Source organism: Pelmatolapia mariae, linkage group LG8, assembly GCF_036321145.2.
Source record: "Pelmatolapia mariae isolate MD_Pm_ZW linkage group LG8, Pm_UMD_F_2, whole genome shotgun sequence".
NCBI classification, from domain to species: Eukaryota; Metazoa; Chordata; class Actinopteri; order Cichliformes; family Cichlidae; genus Pelmatolapia; species Pelmatolapia mariae.
The window spans coordinates 9461078-9477317 of NC_086234.1; the positions used below are offsets into that span (position 1 = coordinate 9461078).

A 16240-nucleotide genomic window follows, 5' to 3' on the forward strand; every position below is an offset into this window, starting at 1 on the left:
TATCAAGAAGGCCCTGAGTAAATGTGATTATTCCAGCTGGACATTTGTTAAAGCTGGGAAGGCGCCTAACGAAAACTTCAGCCAATCCAGGAGAGAAAGACAACCGCTGACTGAGCGAAAACCCTTAGTGATCTCTTATGTGTCAAGAGTATTGCAGCAGTTGAGACACATTCTCTTTAAACATCATGTCTCTGTGGATTACAAACCTCAAAACACACTGCGCCAAAAATTGGTCCACCCCAAGGATCGGGTCCCCCGACACAAACAGAGTAACATAGATTACGTTGTTAGGTGCCAGGAGGATTGTCATGATTTATACGTCGGGGAACCCGACCTGGCTAAGCAGATGGGACAACACAGAAGAGCTAACTCGTCAGGCCAGGACTCCGCAGTCTATTCACACCTACACGCCAGTGGACACTCTTTCAATGATGAGGATATACACAGGGAGCAATGCTGGTTTGAGTGGGGAGTCAAGGAGGCCATTTACGTAAAAAGGGAAAAAGTGAAAAGGGCAAGACATATCTTTTGTATTTATTGTTTCAGCCTTGTGTTGAGTTGCCCCACATTATTGTGTGTTCCCTTCTTTTTCTGAGAGTCTCCTACTGTTTGTTAGTATTTCCATTCCCATTATATCCCAGTAAATCCTTAATTTTTGCTTTCAGTTTTTTGATAGCGTTTTCCCTTCAAAGCACTTTTTCATTTCTTATTCAGATATTCAAGTAAATTCAAATAAAATGTGCAAATAGCAATAGCACTGTCAAATACTGAAAGCCTCAGCCAACGTTTCAGAAGCCTGAAATCCCCTCAATCACATTCCTTTTTGCAATTCAAATAAAAAAAAGAACTGCTCCCTTCAGGATTCAAATCATCAGAACAACTTTGTATCGCATCCTTCACTATCTTACTACAAGTAAAAGGTGGTGTCTGTCAAACATGGCCAACATGTTTGTTCTGTTTGTTTTTTCCTTATTGAAAAATCGATCGATCACCCCCTTCTTTGAGTGCATGCAACCTAACCTTTTCAAAGTAATAGCTTCAATGCTGGATTCTTAACACGTACATTTTCAGATTCTGATACTATAACATTTTGCATTTTATTTTAGTAAATATTTAGTATATTTTTGTTACTGTACAATGCAATGATAGTGTTAAGTTAATTAATTACAAATAAAATGCTCAACTGTGCTAAATAAGTACAGAATTACTTATAAGCAGGGTTAATTGTTTTTAATTGTGTCAGAAGCACAAATAATAATATTTGTTGTCAAAATTGATCAAATCATATTGATTTCTTGAATATGCTTTTTAGCACCAATGAATTAATTTTTGTATATATACAACTGCTGCAATCCCACTCTAATTAAAGGAATTCTATACCAAAAATACTGCAAATGTAACAGTTATTCACTTGACGAGTAACTCAGACAGCTTGAAATAAAACACTAGATTTATTTTTGCATAAAACCACAGTGTGGATAAACCGAATCACTTTTAAAGGGGTAGTTTTAAATGAAGTTTAACGACAGAAGAAATTATTTTTAACTGACTATTGCCTAAAGGCAGGTGTAGGTTTTTGGATTGGCCTAGCGAATCCTTTACTGCCATCTAGTGGTAAAAACTAATATTTCACATAAACATGTTGTTAACAGTATCTGCAATATATTACACATATATCCAACATGTCTGTATTTCTCCAAGGGTTTTAATGATGAAGACAAATCTAGCATCCTTATTTTTCTTTTATCCTACATTTTATTCATTCACTTGTTGCCTCTGGTGAAAGTTTAAAGGTTACAATGAGTAAGGAAATACATAGAATGAATCATGAAATGTAAACAGAGATGTTGTGACACGCTTAAATGTTCTACTTAGTTCATGCTACGCTTCATAAGCTACTGAGCTGGTGAGTGCAGGCTGGATAGGGTGTGATATTGTTTTGTTGTTCCAGATTGCCTGAATGGATGGTGTCTTGTTTCATTAAGTTTTTGAAAAGTTTGGCCTGCCACAGAATAACAGCAATAGGAGAAGTATTTCTTGATCTCCTGCATGAGGCCATGACACTGAATAATGTTGAAATGAATAATGTCAATGTTCAGTGTGACATGACACTGTATAAATTTGTTTACCTCTCATAAAGTGTGTGAATGTGTGTGTGAATGGGTGGATGGCTGAATGTAGTGACACACACCAATTAGTTAAACTGCAGGAATGTCTTAAAGACATAAAGACCTGGATGGCCGCTAACTTTCTGCTTCTTAATTCAGATAAAACTGAGGTTATTGTACTCGGCCCTGAAAATCTTAGAAATATGGTATCTAACCAGATTCTTACTCTGGATGGCATTACCTTGGCCTCCAGTAACACTGTGAAGAACCTTGGAGTCATTTTTGACCAAGACATGTCCTTCAATGCACATATTAAACAAATATGTAAGACTGCTTTCTTCCATTTAGGCAACATCTATAAAATTAGAAATATCCTGTCTCAGAGTGATGCTGAAAAACTAGTTCATGCATTTATTGCTTCAAGGCTGGACTACTGTAATTCATTATTATCAGGATGTCCTAAAAACTCCCTGAAAAGCCTTCAGCTAATCCAAAATGCTGCAGCAAGAGTACTGACAGGGACTAGAAAGAGAGAGCAGATTTCTCCTGTTTGGCTTCCCTTCATTGGCTTCCTGTTAAATCCAGAATTGAATTCAAAAGGTCTTAAATAATCAGGCCCCATCTTATCTTAATGACCTTGTAGTACCATATCATCTTATTAAAACACTTCGCTCTCGCTCTGCAGGCCTACTTGTTTCTAGAGCATTTAAAAGTAGAAAGGGAGGGAGAGCCTTCAGTTTTCAGGCCCCTCTTCTGTGGAACCAGCTTCCAGTTTGGATTCGGGAAACAGACACTATCTCTACTTTTAAGATTAGGCTTAACTAAACTTTCCTTTTTGCAAAAGTATATAGTTGGGGCTGGACCAGGTGACCCTGAATCCTCCCTTAGTTATGCTGCAATAGGTGTAGGCTGCTGGGGGACTCCCATGATGCATTGAGTTTTTCCTTTTCAGTCACCTTTTTCACTCACTATGTGTTAATAGACCTCTCTGCATTAAATCGTACTTGTTATTAATCTCTGTCTCTCTTCCACAGCATGTCTTTATCCTGTTTTCCTTCTCTCACCCCAACCGGTCGCAGCAGATGTTGTTCGGACTGGAGAAGTGTAGTCGGATGGTAACAAAGAGAGGGAAGGTAGTCAGAACTGAGGGGATCAAAGTACCATAAGGTAACATTGCAGACATAGAGGACAGCTACAAGTACAGCTACAAGGGGCGTAGTAGCAACCCTGTGGTTCAGGTTTGAAATAGGCTCCACTGATCACTAATGTCGACAAACAATGGGCTCCCTGTATTTAGTATCTGCCCACCTGTTCTAAACACCCTTCCTTCAACATGCAATGATAAAACACAACACTAAAGCATCACACAAAGGTCAGCTTTATTTCTTTCATATTGTAGTTTTATACATAATGTTACATGCAGATATTGCACAATGTTTACATTTGTTACAGACCATTTGAGTAGTCACTGATGTAGTCAAGGAATTTGAGTCCAAAAAAATCCCAAATAATATGAAGTATTCAAATAAGCACACATGCAATTAAATATATTTCATTACTTTACAAAATTTATATTTTTTCTGAAGTTGAAAGTAAACATTTTGTTTGGAAAACATTTATGACGACTTAAAAAGTAAAATAAATAGATTCATTTTACTGTCATTGCATTCCATGTTTTTTTCCTTTTTACAGTTTTTCGCAGTTTTGTTACCCTTACTACAGATCATTAAAATGTAAGGTATAGATAGTCCTAGGAAATCTAATAGTTGTTAATTTACATTTATTAAAGGAAAATAAAAATATCCAAAACTACGTGGTGAAAAGTGAAAAAGGAACTGCCCCTGGTTGCTAACTTGTGAATTAACTGTGATTAACCACATTTTTTTTTTAAACCTGAGTTTAAAATCACAAACCACACTGAGGCCTGATTATTGCCTACTGAATCAAGAAAACCACTGCTGACCCCAAAAAACCCCACAAAAATTCATCTTACATTTCCCAATAAACATCTTGATAATTCGCAAGGCTTTTATAAAAACATTCTGTGGACTGACGAGAGAAAATCAGAACTTTTAAGAAGGTTTGAGTCCCATTACATCTGGCATAAAACTAACACAGCATTTCATAAAAAGAACACCATACCAACAGTCAAACATGGTTGAGGTAATGTGATTGTCAGGGGCAAATCAGCTTTGCTCTGAATGGTTTAGTTTGCCTGTTTAGTGTGCTATGACTGCTCAGTCGTCTTTTGCTTTTGATAATGCCAATCATCAATCAATCAATCAATCAATCAATCAATCAATCACTTTTATTTATAAAGCACTTTAAAAAAAACACAGCTGACACAAAGTGCTGTACATTGGAACCATAAAATAAATAACATAATATATAAATAAAAGAGAGAAAAAATAAAGTAATTAATTAAATAACTAATTTCATTTCAACGGAAAACTAAGTCTGACTGAGGTTAAAAGCCAAAGAATAAAAGTGGGTTTTAAGACGTGATTTAAAAGTGGACAGTGAAGGGGCCTCTCTAACGTGCAAGGGCAAATTATTCCATAATTTTGGAGCCACGATAGAGAAGGCCCTGTCCCCTCTGAGCTTCCTCCTGGATCTCGGTACCTCCAGGAGCAGCTGGTCAGCTGACCTGAGAGACCGACAGGGTGTGTGGAGGTGAAGAAGCTCAGAGCGCTGAGGCAGGGCAAGACTGTGAAAGCATTTAAAAACAAACATAAGAATTTTAAAATGAACTCTAAAAGACATAGGCAGCCAGTGCAGTGAGGCTAGGACAGGGGTTATATGCTCTCTTTTACAAGTTCCTGTTAGGAGTCGTGCATCAGCATTTTGAACCAGCTGCAGACGTGAGAGCAACGACTGACTGACCCCCACGTAAAGTGCGTTACAGTAGTCCAGGCGGGAAGAAATAAAAGCATGGATCACTATTTCAAGGTGCTGCCTCGAAAGAAAAGATTTTACTCTTGCCAGTCGCCTCAAATGATAAAAACTGGACTTCACCACTGCTCTGATGTGGTTGTCCAATTTAAAATCACTGTCCAACTTAAAACTAAGATCAGTAACAACAGGTTTAAAATAAACTTCCAGGGGTCCCAAATCTACAGAGGAGGGCTCACAGGGACCACTGGGTCCAAACACCAACAACTCTGTTTTCTTTTCATTAAAATTTAAAAAGTTTAGAGCCAACCAAGCTTTAATGTCATCTAGGCATGTCATGAGAGGTTTTATGGAGATGCCACCCTTCTGCTTCAGTGGCAAATAAATTTGGCAGTCATCAGCATAACAGTGAAATGCGATCCCATGTCTTCTAAGGATGGAACCCAGAGGCAATAAATACAGTAAAAACAGCAGTGGCCCTAAAATTGAGCCCTGTGGGACGCCGCATGACAGAGGAGCAGAAGATGATTTGGAACCGAGAAGGCTGACAGAGAAAGTTCTATCTGACAAATAAGACTTAAACCAATCGAGTGCAGTGCCACCAATACCTATTACATCACTTAATCGGGAAATTAAAATATTGTGGTCTATGGTGTCAACAGCAGCAGTTAGGTCAAGTAAGACAAGAACAACATGGTTACCAGAATCACATGCCAGAAGGATGTCATTAAAAACCCTTAATAATGCAGATTCTGTGCTATGAAGGGTTTTATAACCTGACTGAAAAACCTCAAAGATGCCATTATCATCTAGAAAATCTTTCAGTTGACTAAAAAAAATTTTCTCTAAAACCTTGGAAAGTAAAGGCAGATTGGAAATAGGTCTGTAGTTCGCTAAAACTGTGTGATCAAGGCCAGGTTTCTTAAGCAGTGGCTGCACTACTGCATGGACTTGGAGAGAAAAAAACCCACAGATATCATTATGAGTAAAACCATGTGTAGTGTTTGCCACTATGGCAAATGTTGATTTTATTTTGCGGAAATTTTCCCACAGAGATGGACTTTAAGGTAACAGTAACTTCCCAAGAAGAGTAATATTAATCAAATCAGCTTTGCTCTGGATGGTTTAGTTTGCGTGTTTAGTGAGCTATTTAGGCATTTTTAAGTCTAGCACACAAAAATCTATATAATGACTGTTGTTAAGATCATGTCAGTGTTGCTTTTCCTTCTCTTTCTTTCACTCAATTCTTTGATACAGCCTCATTATTTCCCTGGTATGAAGGTCTTTCCATGTATTCTCCTCCAGAATGTAATCATGGTTGCGGTAGAACATGACTTTGCTCATGCGTTTCTCAACATAGTAGCTAGGGTATTTTATGTAGTCGTCAGTCGTAAATCCATATGCATCAACCTGAGAGAAAGAGACAAAAAGGGTAGAACAGGTGTGTGGTTTTGTTTTAAGAGCAAGACTGTCTTTCTGAAAAAGAAAAATTAGTGCTAGTAAAAATAGTTTATTGAGTATCTTGTCAAACTTAATGTAATCTATTAAAAGAAATTCTTAGGCATGTTTGAGAAGAAAAAACTCACATATAAATGCGAAATAACAGATTCAAATAATAGAATAATGCTCTCAAAAAATAGGCAGCAGACTACTAAGTATAACAGGAATTACAACTCCAAGGCATTAAGCTGAAATTCTGGTTCAGCAGTGTTATTGTATTAGCATTTCACTTTGCAACATTGTACAAAACATGAACTGCAATCAGTGAACAAGCAATGAATACATCAGAGGGACAGCTCCGGTTGAAAGCAAAGTTAGAGAGGCTTTAGCTCTGCTTTCAATACAATACTCTCGGACAGACTAATAGTAAAACTGCTGGATATCAGACTTCCTTCTGCCACCTGGTGCTGGATCAGAGACTTCCTCCAGATCGTGTACAGAGAGTTCGAGTGGGGCCTCATCTTTCCTCAGCCTTAACTGCAACTCTCCACAAGGCTGTGTACTTAGTCCCCCACTGTACACTCTGCACACATGACTGTGTTACTTCCCACCCAGCCAACACAGTCATCAAGTTCGCGGATGATATCACTGTGGTGGGGCTCATCTCTGGAGGAGACGAGACGGCTTACAGAGTTGAGGTTCAGAGGCTGTCAGATTGGTGTGCAGACAACAACCTGGACCTCAATATCACCAAGACAAAGGAGCTGGTAGTCGACTTCAGGAGGTAGTCTGAGCTGCACCCTGTCAGCATCAATGGGGAATGCGTGGAAAGGGTGTCCAGTTTCAAGTTCCTGAGTGTGCACATAGACACAGACCTCCAATGAAGCTCAAACACCGTGGCGATTTTGAAGAACGCCCAACAGCGTCTCCATTTTCTGAGAATCCTACCGCTGCTCCATTGAAAGTGTGCTGACATACTGCATCTCTGTATGGTTCTCCAGCTGCACCACGGCACACAAAAAGGCACTTCAGAGGGTCAATAATATAGCCCAAAAAATCATTGGCCATCCTCTTCCCACCCCGAGGGACCTGTACAGCGCTCGCTGTCTCAAGAGGGCACGCAGCATCCTACTGGACTGTACACACCCGGGACACCGGGTGTTTAAGCTGCTACTGTCGGGCAGGAGATTCAGGCTGCTGAGGTCCTGGACAAACAGACTCAAGGACAGCTTTTACAACAGGGCAATAGCCCTTATCAATGCTAACAGCTGACCTGACTGGCTACCTCCCTGGACTTTTTGGGGGCGGTAACAATAATAACAATAATACTATTTATATCTATAACAAGGTGCAATAATAATAATAATATTAATGATGTACAATAAGTGAGTGTGCAGTTTAACAGTCAGATCCATCCCGCTCTGGTCACGCCTGGAACAGTGAAAACCCTCATCTTCATGTTTTATGAAGGACTTTTCATGCATTGGGAGGCACTACATTAATTACTATGGTTCAAAACTTTTGTTCAACTTGCAGAGTAAAAATATACTTTTTCATGAAAGATATCTTTGACTCTTCTTATTATTTTTGAGAGATTTAAGTTGACTTATTCATTCTAAAGTTAATTGAGAGGTCAGTGATTCTAAAGTTGTGGTTACCAACAATCAGCACAAGAAATTCAAGTTATTTTAACTCACTGTGTCACAGGTGTGCAGGGCCAAGAAGAGAGTCAATGCCCCATTTGTTGGTCTGACTAAAGGCTGGAATGTTTTATTCAAATTAGGTGACAGTAAGAACCTGTGGGGAATGAAGAAGCATCAAATAAGCATGCACATATTTAAAAAAATGAGCCACATTGCTATGACAGCACGATAGGCAACCTCAAAATTGGAAATTCAATTAAACTTGCTTTATTAAAGTTGTACATGTCCTGAGTATTCATTCTCTGGGGTGTTTTGTTACAGTTGAAGTCATCATTATCATGTCTGCCTAAATTATATTTTTTTAATATTGTTGATCCACGACTGTATACCTGTTTTGCCAAAAAAAGCACCATTTCATTGAAAAACAAGAGCAATGAGAGTTTATATGTGGCTGTACAGATCTGGTCTCTTTCTGATTGAAAAATCATAAACCATAAACCATCAAAACACAGACACATTGTAAGTTTTTAGTGATAGAAAAATACTATTTTGATTCCAAACACAGTGTAAAAGAACACCTGCATAGAAAAATACTCAGTGGAACAATAGAAATCATGGATTGGCCTACCCAGAGCCCAATTCTCAACATTACTGAAGCAATGTGGGATTATCGTGACAATGAATGGAAGGGAAGACCCCCAATAGCCAAAGAAAATTGGATATACTTCAAGAAGCCTGGAGAACTACTCCTGAAGAGCACTTAAAGAAATTACAAGTTTGCCTAAGAGAGTTCAGACCATGTTGAAAAATAAAGATTGTCATAGCAAGTATTGATTTTCAACCTGGTTAGAATTGTACACTGTATGTTTGTCTAATACACTGTAGTTCTATGTATGTTTGCACACGTTTTAATATAATAATAAAATAGTTTTTTCAGTGATCTTGTGTTTGTTTCTTATTCCTGTTGCTCATTTATGATGTGAATTACAGCTGTATCACAGTATTGGATGTAGCTAGAAATGGGCCGCCATGACTGACAATGCTGTGGTAGTTAATGACTTTTGGTTACTGTTTCTGATTGGATGTGGTTCATGCTAATAAAGCTACATTCCTGGGGTTGAGTTATAAACAACATACAGAAACTGCAAGAACAAATTGAGATCTCTTCCTCCTTATTCTAACTGAGTTCATTGCAATACTTTTTTAAATGTCTGTCGAGTTCAATTTTGAGTGGCCTAAAGTTAAATTCCAGGTATGATGATCACTGTTTGTTCAGTCACCAGTAGATCAGTTAATTCAACTCCAGTTTTGAGATCATTCAAACTTTCTTCTAACTACTCATAATTATTTTAACATAAAAAATATTTTCCTTTAATGTTTGTTTTTTTCTTTCTAAAGTGCCATGTTTTAGTTTTTTACTGACTATTAGCATTTCTCTTTGTTCTTTTTTGAAAGGCAGTCTGGGTTTGATTGGCCAGATTTCCTCACAAAATAAGCAGTGCTAGACAAATGAAATTATAATAGCTGAATCATTTGAAATCAAAATACTGTGGAAAGGGTGTTAACTGCAGGCTGACCTGTTCCGCACATATCGGAGGAAGTCCTGGTGCAGAACATAGAAATGACTCTCGTTGTACTGCCTTGAATAGTAGTCCCTTGGCCTGGAGAGGTTAAAACACAAAAGATACCACACTTGTTAGTCACATATATATGCCACAGAAGACATTTTGATTTGGAGAACAAAAGGTGTATTTTAATTTGTGTAGAATAACCTGTTAGAGAAGTCCTGGATTAAAATAGAATGTGTTAAATGAACATGTGTTAAAGGTGTCCATCATGTAGCTGAATGGCTAAATTATTATAATTATGTATAATTAACATAATATTTATGTTATTATAAAAATACATCTTGATTACATGTCACTAATGTTTTATATGTATGCAAATAAGGCTTGTATGTAAACTAGAAATCTGCAACTGGTAATTGGTTGAAAAAAAAAAATAAAAAAAAATAAATAAAGTAATGCTGTTTTTTGATTGGAACTTTTTTTATTTGATTCTTTTTTCTTTCTTTTTTTTGCTCCGTCTTTGCCCCTCATATCTGAATGCAGATATGAGCAGATATTATTTTTAACACGTGCTGCATCCATATTGCATTTTCTCTATTTGTATGTGTTTGCTGAAGACTTGAGATTACTGTTTATTTGGTGTTTTCTTTATTTCTTTTTTCTGCATTAGATTATGTTATAGTGTTGCCCCGAGCTAACAAACTTTGAATAAATCAATTAATTTAAAAAGAAATATATATATAAATATTTATTGATATATTGTTTTGTCCCATTGTAGTATAAATATTGTAAAGGAGACTTTACGCTAGTACAACTAATTTTAATAATTTTCTCCTCAGTGGTGTAATTATGTGTTCCACAGAGGGCACCATAGAAGGTTGTACTGTTCCTTTACTAACTGGAAAGCATTCAGAGCATTATTCTGCTTCCAAAAACTGCCGGGCAGGACAGGTTATTCAGAAATAAAAAGTAAACAAATAGAGTTGGGGTCTTATGATAAAGTAAATGTTGACTGCATGGTGTCTGAAAAATTTCTGATTTTGATTTCAAATGGTTATATTCTTAATGAGATAATAGCAGCTTTTTGAAAATGGCCAGTACATTTCTGGATTAATTTTAATTTACTCACAGCTTATTGCGGTATGGGCCAGCAGAGACCTTTTCTCCTCTGAGAAGACCCTTGAGCCACTGGAAATCCCGCATCCCCTCAGGAATCATCACATATTTTATACCCTGCCAAAAGGAAAAGGAGAGAACCCATGTTTTTTCTGAGCAGGGGAAGTAAATATAATATGACACTGCTGTCTTTTAAGTTTAAGTACCTCATCATGAGGGGCAGATTTATACCCGTACTTCTTGAGTGATGTAGTGATGGAGTGGGCTGTGTGAACGTACACTGATGTTTTGTTTCCTAAATCCTCCTCATAACCCTTGCTGACGGCACCATTGATCCTGCCAGACAGATTAAAACATAGTGGTTTCAGGAATTTATGTTTATTAACAGGTTCAGATCAAGAATACATTTCATCACTTCTCACCAGTGTGAAAGTAGCTGAAAGGGCAATACAACTGTCTAGGTGTTGACATCTATAAACTCACATTCAAAGACAGTTAACCTAAAACAAAAGAGATGATTGTTGACTTCAGGAGAGCATGGAGAGGTCACTGTCCACTTAACATCGATGGATCCTCTGTGGAGGTCATTAAGTACACCAGATTTCTTGGTGTTCACCTGCTCCCTTAACACCAGCTCCATAGTTAAGAAGGCCCAACAGCATCTCTACTTCCTGCAGAAGCTGAGAAAAGCCCATCTTCCACCACCCATTCTCACCACCTTCTACAGAGGGACTATTGAGAGCGTCCTAAGCAGCTGCATTGCTGTCTGGTATGGTAACTGCACTGTATCGGATCACAATACCCCACAACAGATAGTGAGAACAGCTGAGAAGATCATTGGAGCCTCTCTTCCCTCCATCACAGACATTTATCCCACCCGCTGCATCTGCAAAGCCACCAGCGTTGTGGAGGACCCCATACATCCCTCAAACAAACTCTTCACCCTGCTGCTTTCTGGCAAGAGGTACCAGAGCATTCGTGCCCTCACTGCCAGACTGGGGCAACAGTTTCTTCCCCCAAGACGTCAGACTCCTGAACACTCAGTGACTGGACTGACACACACACATACCTTCATACACATCGCTACCTCAAGCACTTATCTGCACAATCTCACGCACACACACAAACACACACACACACCTTTACACTTTTACTTTTTGCGCAATCCTCAGTCTTTTTCCACATCCCACTGTCATTGTTGCAGTTTTCTATTGGAGGAATATTATCTCACATCACCGTGACAATAAAGCCACTTGACTTGACCTGAACTGAAAGTTATTTCAGGTTTTGTAGGGTGTGGACTGAAGGCAGGCCAGTTTAGCAGGTGGAGAACTGCTGTTGTAATAGATGTAATAGTAAGCATTGACGTAATAGTATGTCTTACTGAAATATACAAGGCATTCCTTAATGCACTGCTAAAAAAAATTCAATTTTTATGACTGCAGAACAGTTTTTCCTGCCTTGAGGTGACTAGTGTTGTTATTTGGCAGTATACAAAAAATGAATGAACTGAATTTCTCTAGAATGAGATATATCATAGACTGTATATGAAGGTTGGACATCTAAAGAGTAAAGCCAATATGGAAGTAATTTAAGCCTGTATTCTTTGTACGGAAGTTGTTCAGAAGTCTATGATAAAACAACCCTTAGGTTCTCTTGCTCTCTAATTTCTACCTCTCACTAGTTTAAAGTCTTATTGAATACAAAATGAAGTTCATTTTGTAAATTATGAGAGTCGCAAAGACAGATAAAGCTGGGTATATTTAACACTACTTTATCTTTCGTTACACTGGGCCTGCCATATGACCCTGAAGTGTCCCTAAGTTTCCCCGTCAAAGTCAAGTATTTTTCACAATACTTGTTCTTTGCTTCAAGAAATTAGGTATGGGTGATAAATACTAAAAGGATGACATCCTTCGTTAACCTTTTTGAAGTCTGGAGTCTTCTTACCCATGGTCATTTTTCCAGCCAAAATAGTTCTCTGTTAAATAACATTAGACTGACTACCAGAACAGAAAAAGATACTTATTACTTCTTAACAACAGAAAAATGTAAATAAATAACTTGGAAAATTAGTAAGGTAGTCTGTAGTAGTATTTTTACATTTTCACGCTACCATCAAGATAAAAGCTATAAGAATAACTTTGACATGAATGGCAGTAAATCTTCACCACTTTACTGATGTCAGAAGTAGTGTCTGTCAAACAAAACCAACCAAGGTTTGGGTTGTTTTTTCTTACCGAAAAACGTAATCATGGCTATCGATCTCCACCCCCTTCTTTGAACCGTTCAGGATTCCTCCAGTACCTACCACAGCACAGCGCACACAGCCATCACCACCTGGTTTTGGGAGAAGCAGTGGCTGTTTTGGCTTTGAAATCAGCTTCACTGAATCCAGCACATCTGCAAATGAAAAGAAAAACATGAATACACATTCTGTGATTGTTTTATGGTTGCTGTATGAGTAGAGAAGAGGTTTGCTAGTTTGCTTTAAACTAATCTTTCATATTTATGATGGATGTCTTTATAATGATGTCTCAAACAAGACAATATGATGCAGGTAGCATATAGTTTAAATCTATGGATATTAACAACTAAATCTTTATATCCACCATCAGAAAATATAATTAATCACCTGAAAAAATAGCATGATTCATCCCAACATTAGTCTGATCTCATAATGTGTAAACTTTCATATTGAACCACATTAAATCCGGCATTTGAAAATTTCCAGCCAAAATAGTTCTCTGTTAAATTACATTAGAGCGACTACCAAAACAGTCACTCTGTCTCTCATAATCAGGCTTGTGTTAGTCTTCATACACTCAAAATAACAAAAAAATGCCTAAAATGCATACTTTAATGAATTTGTTTACATGTAGATTTTCAATGTAAGCTTTTGTTTGATTGGTATATGTTCAGTTTATACCAAGCACATTTTCCTTAATGATTAATTACTTGAATAAATAAACGTTTGAATTAATATATTTTAATTGTATTTTGCTTTAATTGCTTCATGATTTTTTTATGAAGTTAGGTTTATATCAGCACACCATCTTTTCTATTCATCCATTCCTAAATGCATTGACTTGCTGTTATTTCATTGGCTGTTTAAACATATCTCATTTCATAAAACTCATCTGGTGAAACTACATAGGTGTTTAAAAATCCAGTCAGAGAATAGATGTATATTACTCTGTTATTCTTCAGTCTGGCACACAATACTGGCCCAATATCAGCTTCATAAAGACCTACCATCATATTTGTAGTCCATAAACCCAAAAGGATTGTTGAAATGTGAAAGTCGATTCCACTCGCTCATGTTAATGTTGTCTTTGTGCAGAAACAAATGTATGTTAGGAAGAAAAGCCTTCTTGAATTTCTCGTCCTGAGAGTTTCGTAGAGACTGTGCACATGTCTGAAAATAAAAAATATGAAATCATGAAACAAGTTAAAAATGAATGACTTGAAACAAATCAGGAAACAGCAAAAGCAATACGTCAAGAAGCCAAAAAGGCAGAATCTAAAATGTCAGTCATCATGCAGATGGCTGACATGACTCCAGCTATGTTGGCTCACATCCATAAAGTTAATACATTTGACGGTTTTTACTATATCTTGTCTTAACATGCTTACTGGTCGTCTATGTTGAGTATCTTCGCTGTAAACATCTTCAAAATCCCACTGAGGAAGCTTCTTGAAGTCTTTTCTGTAGAGGAGAGCCATGGGGGTGTCAGCTACAATGCGTTGTGTTGTGTTGTTTTTTGCTGAATCTGCTAATTTTGCTTCAAGTCTTCTGCTAAAGTCAGGATGTGGTGGTCCTGATTTTAATTTTCTTTTCCAGTATGCCCTGTACCTCTCAAGCACAAAGTCTTCCGATTCACTGTCATCTATGAAGGTTGACCAGCTGAATCAAAAGGGAAACAGAAGCAACATAAAATAATTAGTGAGACAAGTAGTGTGTGTTTCTTTGAAAAACTTTACAGAAAGAAAAAAATAATTTACCAGTAAACAGATTAAATCAATCATAGGTTTTTCATGAGTCAACATAAAAAAAACACTACCCACCTGATACTTTTTATTCTGTTGTCTAATAAATTTAAAATAATCAAGATAAATGATGACAAAAAAAGCAAAGAAAAAAACTTTAAAATTAACTCTGCCATCTCTGGTTTGTGGAGTTGTTGCTGTTCAGTTAAGCTCAAAAACTATCTGCTCTCCCTCCTGAGAGCTGCTCACAGGTGGAAGAGCCACCTAACACCTTGGCACTGATGCGGCAGGGCAGGGCTATAGCACAAAACGTCATCAGACGTTTGTGCCTTTATCACGCCTTTATCACGCCAGCCTGCATTCCAAACACCCTGGCAAACTACTAACCACAAGTTGCTTTCTATGAATGTGTGAATGTTAGATAGAAAAGACTTAAGCATAAAAAATGCTTGCATGTAGGGCTGGGCGATATGGCCTAAAATCCGTATCACAGTATAATTTGAAGCATGTGCGGTAACGATATATATCGCAATATATTCTTTTCTTCTGTATAACGTATTTTACACACTATAAAGCACACTTAAAATCCTTTAATTTATTCAAAAATCGACAGTGTGCCTTATGTATGAATTCTGGTTGTACTTACTGGCCTCCAACGGATTTTATGTAGTGCGCTTACGACTTTGGTAAGCTATGAAGGCGCACGGCTTGATGGACTGCTGGAGCATTACGGCTGCCGTCAGGAGCCTCGCGGAGTAATCTGGGTCCAAAACTCCGTCTGCTTCAGGTCCCAAAGTCAAACAAACACTGCAGCATCACTGAGAGTTAAAAACTGTCCAAATTCTTTCATTTTTAATAAAATGATCAGCGTTGCTGCTTTACCAGGTGTAACAATTAAGTTTAACATCCAGGCATACATGAAAACAGAATTTATTAAATTCAACGGAGTTAGAAGTTAGCAGGAAGTTCGCTCGCTAGTTTCCACCTTAACATGATATGCCATGTTCTGACTGAGAGGTTTCTGAAAAAATAAAAACGTACAGCTCTGCTGTCACTTCCAACATAAATGAAGAGAGAAAACTAAACAGCAGTGATGTTTGTAGGGTTACTGAAGTTGGACTAGCCAGGGGCTCTGCCACCAAGGAGTTGTTTAACTGCCTCAGTGACCTCGCCCCCGGAAATTGGCGGGTCATCCCCCTCATCCCCAGACTCTGCTTCCTCCTCAGAAGACGTGTCAGTGGGATTAAGGAGGTCCTTGAAGTATTACTTCCACCGCCCGACAATTTTCTCAGTCGAAGTCAGCAGCACTATACACAGTGCAGGTAGAGCACTGCTTTCCCCTCCTGAGACGCCTGACGGTTTGCCAGAATCTCTTCGAGGCAGTCCGAAAGTCTTTTTCCATGGCCTCTCCGAACTCCTCCCACACCCGAGTTTCCGCATTCCACTTGGCCTGTCGGTACCTGTCAGCTGCCTCCAAAGTCAT

At 38.0% G+C, this 16240-nt stretch overlaps 1 pseudogene; it reads right to left on the reverse strand.

The window, feature by feature from the left end:
* Positions 1 to 6209: 6209 nt before the first annotated feature.
* Positions 6210 to 16240, reverse strand: LOC134633477 (alpha-N-acetylgalactosaminide alpha-2,6-sialyltransferase 1-like; annotated as a pseudogene).